The sequence below is a fragment of the Pholis gunnellus genome (genome assembly GCF_910591455.1).
Source record: "Pholis gunnellus genome assembly, chromosome: 6".
NCBI classification, from domain to species: domain Eukaryota; kingdom Metazoa; phylum Chordata; class Actinopteri; order Perciformes; family Pholidae; genus Pholis; species Pholis gunnellus.
This window is the reverse complement of record NC_136532.1, coordinates 2,065,014-2,074,738: the sequence shown is the minus strand read 5'-3', so window position 1 is coordinate 2,074,738 and position 9,725 is coordinate 2,065,014.

Below are 9,725 nucleotides of genomic sequence, written 5' to 3'. Positions count from 1 at the left end.
TACTCCAGAGGCCTCAAAATAGGCTTAGAGGTTAAAAGGTTAAATACAGTAATATATCAAAGCAAAGCTTTGCAAAAGACAAGTTGCACAAATGCGTCACTTTGTGAAGTTGCAGTGACCGATTCGAGAGGTTGTAATCGTTGCGTTGACATTTGTAATGAATAATAGACGAGTAAATGTTGGATTACAAGTTTGCAGCTGTCATTTTATTTATATAAATATCAATTAAAACATTTTTGGAAACATTTTCTGTAACTTCACATTCGGACCCTAGTTTTATTCTTCAATGTAAATGCTTGTTTAATACTCTTTGCTTTACCATTTTAGTTAAGTTTAAATAATCAGTTACACTGTGCTGACTGCGCCTATACACCCAAAATACGTATTAGTTGAGACCTTTAACCTCCTGTACCCGAACGAGCCCCATTTGGGGTTCGCTCATTTCCGACATTTGGTTCCGAATGTCGTAGAATGGGCTTTTCATAAATAAATATTATTAATGCTACACACATGCTATATACCGAATTAACGAAGAAATTCTGAGCAACTTAATCATGTAAACCATTTTACACACTGCAAACACAATTATACACCATTATACTAACTAACTAAAAGATTGTCCACAATATCACTCCGGCTACGAACAAAGAGCTAACAACTAGCATGGCCGACCAATACGTCTAACAGCAAGAGAATTCGACAACGAATCCAGAGATATTTTCGGAATTCCTCTCCATCAAAGCATTACAGCGATACAAGCCAACAAGCACCACAACACCAAGCCACTCGGCAGCAGAAAAAACGTGAAAGCTCCTTACTTTGAGATGAATCATGAAGAAAAAGGCAAAAAGGTAATCCGTTCCCAGCTAAGCTACACTGTTGCTATGTATATCCGGTGTTTTTGTAACTGTTTCCTGGTGAAAGGGGGGCTAAAACAAGCCTGGGGGAACCGGGGGAAGGGATTTGCGTTTTCGCCGAATCGGTTTTACGCATGTCGCAGGAAGGCACATTTTGGATTTTTACTGGCTAACAATTCTGTCAATCAACACCAGCTTATGCCCAGTGTCTCCCTGAGACTCTGACATTTCGAAAGAGGTGTCATAGTCTGAATTTGACCAATCATAGGCCCAGAAAGCATCACTCACACACATGAAGACTTGCAGTCAGACGAGAATGGATCCATGGTTTACAGGCTCTGAGAGGACCCTGGCTCTCAAATTGATGCCACTGCTGTATTTGGATGTTTGAACAATGTTATTGATAAAACAAGTGAAATATATAGTTATATAGTATATAAAAGAACAATGGAACAGCTGGAACAGCTGTTTCCAAAATGATGACCTCGCCTAAATTCTCTGTACTGAAACCTCTCAAACTTTTTTATTCTTTACTTTATCAAATTTGCAGAGAGACCCCTGTCCTGTTGTGCTATGATTTGGGAGAGTTTTTAGTGCAGAACGTACGTGCTTTTACGTCAGAGTCAAAACACCTGAAAAGTCTCCAACAAGACCTGAAAAAGTTGCTAGATTTGACAAAAAAAGTCGCCATGAGGGTTTGGAAAGTCGGCAGATTTAGCGAGAAAGTCGCCAAGTTGGCAACACTGGCACCGACTAAATGTTTCCCCAGCGAAACATAGGACGTAACAAAGGTTCCTATCACATATAAAACCAAACAAAAATCCATCTTCATAAAAACAAGTTGTACAAATAATAATATACAAACAAGCATATTAAAGCTACTGCAGATGTACAAACAAAATCAGTTGACTGACCAGAGCTGCTGTTCACTATTTAAAGACAAAGTCCTCCTTTCTTTGTTAATAAAGAGTTTAATCTCACGGTTGTTCAGTACATCCGTGCGTTTTAGTTCCAGTAAGAAGTCCTTCTCGATTCATGGACGCCAGTGAAGACAGTCGAGCCTCCCCAGTTGTATTTCTTGAATACGTTTTAATGCGTTTGAGGCTGAAAATGTCCGCTCGACAGAGGCAGCAGATATTGGGATTGTCACCGCCCAACATGTCATGCTAGCCCACTGACCAATCACGTACTTGTAGGCCAGCTAGAAGGCTCTGATATGTCAAAGAATACGCCCAACATGTCAAACTAAAGATCTGATTGGTTGAACACTATGACAATCAACAATATCGTCTCCATTTACTTAAACTGCAAAGGGATTCACTTGTGAGTCTGAAGGCCTGGGGCCTCTCTTCTTACCTAGAGACACAGAGGTGAAATCTGATTGGATAAAAGCTCTACTTAAAACAAGCTGCACTGGAAGCAGAGCAACTGAGGAAGACTAGCTGTGCAATGAGAAAATAAGATAATGGGAAAAATATTTTTATAAAATTATAAAATATCTATAACTCTGTGATTCTGCCTATGCCAGCAGAGAAGGCCTTGCAGGCCCTGACGGCCCACCACTGCTATCATAACACCACAGAGCTCCGGGACAAAAAGTGGCGATGTGAGCTGACCTTTTTGTGCAACATAACGAAGCATCTCACTGCGCTAAACCCCCAGCTTCAGGGACGGAGACGTGTGATCACAGACATGTATGATGCAGTGAGATCTTTCCAAGCCAAGTTGCGCCTGTGGGAGACTCAGATGCAGAAAGGAAACTTGGGTCACTTTCCGTGACAAGCCGTGTCTCCACAGCTGTCACTGCTGTGAATGCGCATTTTGCTGATAAACTGGGCGCACTTGGCGCTGAGTTCACTCTGCGATTTGTCGACTTTGCAGCTCAGAAATTGAAATTTGAACTGCTCAGCAATCCATTTGTAGTTGACGTGGAAAGAGCACCTGTGCACATCCAAATGGAGCTGATAGACCGCCAGGTGTAATGACACACTCAAGGCAAAGTATGACTCTGTGGGCGCTGCACATCCAAGCTTCATCCCCGAAACGATGCCTCAACTCCGCCTACACGCTGCTCAATTGCTCTGCATGTTTGGAAGCACATACCTGTGTGAGCAGCTTTTCTCTGTGATGAAGATGAACTAAAACCCACACAAGAGTCGTCTCACTGATGCACACCTTCACTCCTTCAACTGAGGGTTTCCACAGCACAGAACCTAACCCCAGACATTAATAACCTGGCAGCCAAAACAAATGCCAAACATCTGGCTCTGGTACGTAAGCATAGCAGAATGTAACTTATTTCTTTTTGCACTTTCGCAAATATCCATTCTATCCTGTGTATTAAATGTTGACCCTATTTGGCCCACAACGAAGCCTCAATTTTAAATGTTGGCCCTCTCTGTGATTGAGTTTGACACCCCTGTGTAACAGTCTACAGTGTTCGTCATCGGTCGACCAGTTTTGAAAACCCCACCCACCCACAGCTTTCCGACGTCGGATGGGTGTCAAACCATTTCTGTGTTAAAAAAACACAAGGGACTGTGTAACTGTCAAAGAGACTTGTAATTGAAATGTATTGAGTTCATGTGGTACTGTATGTGGTGCCTCAAGGTATCGTAGTTCGTTATGTAATGCCGTAGAGTAACGGGCCACACCCAGAGTTGGCGTAGAAATATGACCATGCGGTGACGTTATACGTTAGGACGCATTTCATCGCAAGTAAAAGTTAGCGAGCGGGTCATTCATTCAAATATCAATATATCTCAATACATTTGTATTGACAATAGCTATAAAGGATTGACTTACTGACAAAAAATGTTAATAAGACGAAAAGAATCCCGTGGCCGTTCTCTTCATCCTCCACAAGAACTTTCCAAATGTCGGAGATACGAAAATAATCGTCTTCGGCCGTTTTCGTCATTCATCGTGAGTGTTCGGGAGCTAGAAGATGCCAATTGGTCAATTTTTTATTGATTCTTGGTTGCGATATGTAATGGTAAAATATGTATTAAGTATAATAATGGTAAAATATATTTTAGTATCTTGGGATGTTTTGAAAGATGTTGTTCTACTGATGGGAAAGTACAGAGACACAGGAAAAGATCACTGCAGTCCTACAGAGGTATTTAATTCGTTCATGAAACCAATGTCCTATCTTCCAAGGTTGTTCATATGCACACACGGGAAGAAACATTGTTTCTGACCTCTGTATGAGACTGACTCCCAGTTGAACGCACCTGGAAGACGCAAAACAATGAGCAGAACAAATCAACCTTTGTCCAAAAACCTATACTCCCTTTTCCTTTCCTATGAGGTAACTAAAGGCGTGATTCTCGTATGCATAAAATATGATGTGCCTTGTACTTCGTTGACAGTGTTTGCACAGTTCACTGAGATACGCGTCTGTGTGTTCGCTCTCCTGCTTGCAAGCATTAAATTGACACACTACTTTGAGCATTCATCAGACTCTGTTTATTTAATCAACTCTTATCCCGCATCTACATAGAAATATTCCACAACAGATACGAGCGCCGATTGGCCACAGCAGACACTTCCTGGTTGATTTGTGGTTACAGACTGAACGCTGATTGGCTTTCATAACCAAGTATTAGTTAGACTCACAAGCTACATGTAGCGCCACTCGGCCATCCTGACTGAAAAAACCCTAAATTCAATGGAATTTATCATAAATATTATATTATAGTACATTATATGCATACTATGCCATGATATATCATGTCTCAACTTTTGCCGCATTGCAGCGTCTTCCTTTGAGGCGCTGCGTACACCATTCATGCAAGTGCACATTCCTTGTAGGTTACTCTGTACTATTAAGGGCATATTTCTCGCGTTTAGCTCGCAACCATAGGAGTTGGAATCAACAAAACATAAAACAGTTGCTGCAATGATAAGTTTCCAGAGTTGAAAAATCAGGTCTGTGAGTACTCTAAAATAGTTTGCTTTGTGTTGTCATCTGATGAGCCTTTAAGTGCATTCATATGTTCCGCCAACACGACGTCTTGAATCAGTATTCATTGCCGTTGACCCCACTAACACAGCCCCTTGTGTTTTTTTTAACACAGAAATGGTTGGACACAGCCCCCATCTGACGTCGGAAAGCTGTGGGTGGATGGGGTTTCCAAAGTTGGCCGACCATCACACAAGCACCTCTGATGGAGTATACGGGTCCCTTGATGACAAACACTTTGGACACTAACGGCAAGAACCTGAGTTGAAATCTCAGTCAAATTTCTTTTTTTATTGCGATTACAAGACAGAATTCAAAGTGCGCATCCATAATTAAAGTGGAAACCATTTAACTCCCTGTCAATAGTAGTTCATTCTTCGATGACTATGGTGAAGGTCAAGACACTCCTCTCCGGTCTCACCTGTACCTGAAGCAAGATGGCCACAGCAGTCCAAGGACCTACTTTTAGTGAGATGTGGAACGTTTACATTGTTTGACACTAGCTTAAAATCAGGTTCCACTGAGATTTGAACTCAGATCACTGGATTCAGAGTCCAGAGTGCTAACCATTACACCATGGAACCACTATGACCCAGAAAAATACACAGTTTTGGTAGACAGTTTCTTATTTTGCATCCACCTGTATGTTATCTGTGCATGGAATAGGACAGAGAAGGCATACAATGGTACCAATGACAAAGAAGCTAACAAGACACAGCAACCGTTTCAGGCTATCTTAAGAATTTAAGTAAGCTCAGCAGAGAATTTGGGAAATGACAAGTCAAGAAATTGTTTTAAAAGACTTCCTACAAACAATGAATACAGCAACATATAGGCCAACTGTAAACAAACACATGGTAAGATTAAACTGGTTGATAATGGAGAGGCTTACAAATGCTGCTGTTTGGAGTATTTTGTCAAATTCCTGCTCCTTATCATACAAAGCACTGCTAAGCATTCTTTCACAATATCATGTTACAGTCAACAGAACCAGTGAAAAACACTTGCTGTCAGAAGTGGGATTCGAACCCACGCCTCCAGTGGAGACTGCGACCTGAACGCAGCGCCTTGGACTGCTCGGCCATCCTGACTGAAAAAACCCTAAATTCAATGGAATTTATCATAAATATTATATTATAGTACATTATATGCATACTATGCCATGATATATCATTTCTCAACTTTTGCCGCACTGCAGCGTCTTCCTTTGAGGCGCTGCGTACACCATTCATGCAAGTGCACATTCCTTGTAGGTTACTCTGTACTATTAAGGGCATATTTCTCACGTTTAGCTCGCAAGCATAGGATTTGGAATCAACAAAACATAAAACAGTTGCTGCAATGATAAGTTTCCAGAGTTGAAAAATCAGGTCTGTGAGTACTCTAAAATAGTTTGCTTTGTGTTGTCATCTGATGAGCCTTTAAGTGCATTCATATGTTCCGCCAACACGACGTCTTGAATCAGTATTCATTGCCGTTGACCCCACTAACACAGCCCCTTGTGTTTTTTTTAACACAGAAATGGTTGGACACAGCCCCCATCTGACGTCGGAAAGCTGTGGGTGGATGGGGTTTCCAAAGTTGGCCGACCATCACACAAGCACCTCTGATGGAGTATACGGGTCCCTTGATGACAAACACTTTGGACACTAACGGCAAGAACCTGAGTTGAAATCTCAGTCAAATTTCTTTTTTTATTGCGATTACAAGACAGAATTCAAAGTGCGCATCCATAATTAAAGTGGAAACCATTTAACTCCCTGTCAATAGTAGTTCATTCTTCGATGACTATGGTGAAGGTCAAGACACTCCTCTCCGGTCTCACCTGTACCTGAAGCAAGATGGCCACAGCAGTCCAAGGACCTACTTTTAGTGAGATGTGGAACGTTTACATTGTTTGACACTAGCTTAAAATCAGGTTCCACTGAGATTTGAACTCAGATCACTGGATTCAGAGTCCAGAGTGCTAACCATTACACCATGGAACCACTATGACCCAGAAAAATACACAGTTTTGGTAGACAGTTTCTTATTTTGCATCCACCTGTATGTTATCTGTGCATGGAATAGGACAGAGAAGGCATACAATGGTACCAATGACAAAGAAGCTAACAAGACACAGCAACCGTTTCAGGCTATCTTAAGAATTTAAGTAAGCTCAGCAGAGAATTTGAGAAATGACAAGTCAAGAAATTGTTTTAAAAGACTTCCTACAAACAATGAATACAGCAACATATAGGCCAACTGTAAGCAAACACATGGTAAGATTGGACTGGATGATAATGGAGAGGCTTACAAATGCTGCTGTTTGGAGTATTTTGTCAAATTCCTGCTCCTTAACATACAAAGCATTGCTAAGCATTCTTTCACAATATCATGTTACAGTCAACAGAACCAGTGAAAAACACTTGCTGTCAGAAGTGGGATTCGAACCCACGCCTCCAGTGGAGACTGCGACCTGAACGCAGCGCCTTGGACCGCTCGGCCATCCTGACTGAAAAAACCCTAAATTCAATGGAATTTATCATAAATATTATATTATAGTACATTATATGCATACTATGCCATGATATATCACGTCTCAACTTTTGCCGCACTGCAGCGTCTTCCTTTGAGGCGCTGCGTACACCATTCATGCAAGTGCACATTCCTTGTAGGTTACTCTGTACTATTAAGGGCATATTTCTCACATTTAGCTCGCAAGCATAGGATTTGGAATCAACAAAACATAAAACAGTTGCTGCAATGATAAGTTTCCAGAGTTGAAAAATCAGGTCTGTGAGTACTCTAAAATAGTTTGCTTTGTGTTGTCATCTGATGAGCCTTTAAGTGCATTCATATGTTCCGCCAACACGACGTCTTGAATCAGTATTCATTGCCGTTGACCCCACTAACACAGCCCCTTGTGTTTTTTTTAACACAGAAATGGTTGGACACAGCCCCCATCTGACGTCGGAAAGCTGTGGGTGGATGGGGTTTCCAAAGTTGGCCGACCATCACACAAGCACCTCTGATGGAGTATACGGGTCCCTTGATGACAAACACTTTGGACACTAACGGCAAGAACCTGAGTTGAAATCTCAGTCAAATTTCTTTTTTTATTGCGATTACAAGACAGAATTCAAAGTGCGCATCCATAATTAAAGTGGAAACCATTTAACTCCCTGTCAATAGTAGTTCATTCTTCGATGACTATGGTGAAGGTCAAGACACTCCTCTCCGGTCTCACCTGTACCTGAAGCAAGATGGCCACAGCAGTCCAAGGACCTACTTTTAGTGAGATGTGGAACGTTTACATTGTTTGACACTAGCTTAAAATCAGGTTCCACTGAGATTTGAACTCAGATCACTGGATTCAGAGTCCAGAGTGCTAACCATTACACCATGGAACCACTATGCCCCAGAAAAATACACAGTTTTGGTAGACAGTTTCTTATTTTGCATCCGCCTGTATGTTATCTGTGCATGGAATAGGACAGAGAAGGCATACAATGGTACCAATGACAAAGAAGCTAACAAGACACAGCAACCGTTTCAGGCTATCTTAAGAATTTAAGTAAGCTCAGCAGAGAATTTGAGAAATGACAAGTCAAGAAATTGTTTTAAAAGACTTCCTACAAACAATGAATACAGCAACATATAGGCCAACTGTAAACAAACACATGGTAAGATTAGACTGGTTGATAATGGAGAGGCTTACAAATGCTGCTGTTTGGAGTATTTTGTCAAATTCCTGCTCCTTATCATACAAAGCACTGCTAAGCATTCTTTCACAATATCATGTTACAGTCAACAGAACCAGTGAAAAACACTTGCTGTCAGAAGTGGGATTCGAACCCACGCCTCCAGTGGAGACTGCGACCTGAACGCAGCGCCTTGTACTGCTCGGCCATCCTGACTGAAAAAACCCTAAATTCAATGGAATTTATCATAAATATTATATTATAGTACATTATATGCATACTATGCCATGATATATCATTTCTCAACTTTTGCCGCACTGCAGCGTCTTCCTTTGAGGCGCTGCGTACACCATTCATGCAAGTGCACATTCCTTGTAGGTTACTCTGTACTATTAAGGGCATATTTCTCACGTTTAGCTCGCAAGCATAGGATTTGGAATCAACAAAACATAAAACAGTTGCTGCAATGATAAGTTTCCAGAGTTGAAAAATCAGGTCTGTGAGTACTCTAAAATAGTTTGCTTTGTGTTGTCATCTGATGAGCCTTTAAGTGCATTCATATGTTCCGCCAACACGACGTCTTGAATCAGTATTCATTGCCGTTGACCCCACTAACACAGCCCCTTGTGTTTTTTTTAACACAGAAATGGTTGGACACAGCCCCCATCTGACGTCGGAAAGCTGTGGGTGGATGGGGTTTCCAAAGTTGGCCGACCATCACACAAGCACCTCTGATGGAGTATACGGGTCCCTTGATGACAAACACTTTGGACACTAACGGCAAGAACCTGAGTTGAAATCTCAGTCAAATTTCTTTTTTTATTGCGATTACAAGACAGAATTCAAAGTGCGCATCCATAATTAAAGTGGAAACCATTTAACTCCCTGTCAATAGTAGTTCATTCTTCGATGACTATGGTGAAGGTCAAGACACTCCTCTCCGGTCTCACCTGTACCTGAAGCAAGATGGCCACAGCAGTCCAAGGACCTACTTTTAGTGAGATGTGGAACGTTTACATTGTTTGACACTAGCTTAAAATCAGGTTCCACTGAGATTATGCCCCAGAAAAATACACAGTTTTGGTAGACAGTTTCTTATTTTGCATCCGCCTGTATGTTATCTGTGCATGGAATAGGACAGAGAAGGCATACAATGGTACCAATGACAAAGAAGCTAACAAGACACAGCAACCGTTTCAGGCTATCTTAAGAATTTAA